We start from the raw sequence: 542 nt of genomic DNA, 5'->3' as shown, positions 1-542 counted from the left end.
AGCCACAGGAGGAGCCACCACTAGGAGAGGCGAGGAGGCAGGCAGGGCTGCTGGGGCATGATGCTCCGGCCGGTTGGCATCAGGTGCACCTGCACAAACCAGCTTCATTAGCAGAAGCGATAGCAAAGACTGTAATGAGATTGCCTGAAACCTGTGATATTAAGCCCGAAACTTTGCTGGACTTTATCTCTTTGGGCTGCAATGTCTTGCAGCATTAGCGGGCAGTGGGTGTCCTATGGATGAGGAATCACAGGAGGTTTCAAAAGCGAGGTGGAAGACAAGGAAAGGAAAATAAGGGGCTGCCAAGCGCCCGGGTCAGTGCCGGATGGATGGAGGCATCCTCCGTTCATCTCGGAGGAGGTGACAAGGGGCTGGGGAGGCGATGGGCCACTCACCTCCCTGCCTGGCCGCGGGAAAGCGCCACAGGGAAAGGCTGGGCTGATGGAATAGGGGTCTGGGGGGGGCTGGACACCTTTTGGGGGGATAAAATAAAATAAATCAGGTCTCGGTACTCACCTCCGCCGGCCCGGCCTGGCTCCGGG

The sequence above is a fragment of the Aptenodytes forsteri genome, unplaced genomic scaffold (genome assembly GCF_000699145.1).
Source record: "Aptenodytes forsteri isolate BGI_AS27 unplaced genomic scaffold, ASM69914v1 Scaffold349, whole genome shotgun sequence".
Taxonomy (NCBI): domain Eukaryota; kingdom Metazoa; phylum Chordata; class Aves; order Sphenisciformes; family Spheniscidae; genus Aptenodytes; species Aptenodytes forsteri.
This window is presented reverse-complemented; position numbering follows the sequence as displayed.